This window comes from Penaeus monodon, chromosome 20 (assembly GCF_015228065.2).
Source record: "Penaeus monodon isolate SGIC_2016 chromosome 20, NSTDA_Pmon_1, whole genome shotgun sequence".
Classification (NCBI taxonomy): Eukaryota; Metazoa; Arthropoda; class Malacostraca; order Decapoda; family Penaeidae; genus Penaeus; species Penaeus monodon.
This window is the reverse complement of record NC_051405.1, coordinates 39,394,219-39,394,522: the sequence shown is the minus strand read 5'-3', so window position 1 is coordinate 39,394,522 and position 304 is coordinate 39,394,219.

The window sequence follows — 304 nt, the reverse complement described above, 5'->3', positions numbered from 1 at the left end:
TAAAATGTATATTTGTGAAATGCAAAATAAAACAATCTTTTTATTCAATTATATATTACGTTTGGATATTTGTCTGATGGCGGAATATCGCTTTCTTTTTTTCGTTTTAAATCAGGAATTACCTCTTAATACTTCCCTTTGAAAGGATAATTATTTAATGGAACTGTTGTAATCGACTTTCCCTCATTAAGAGTGGATTGAAACGATAGAAAAAGAAAAAAAGGATGGCTATTTTTAACCAAATCTACATCAACGAGTGAGAATTGTGTGTTTGAGAATAACAAAAACGAACATACATACTCGT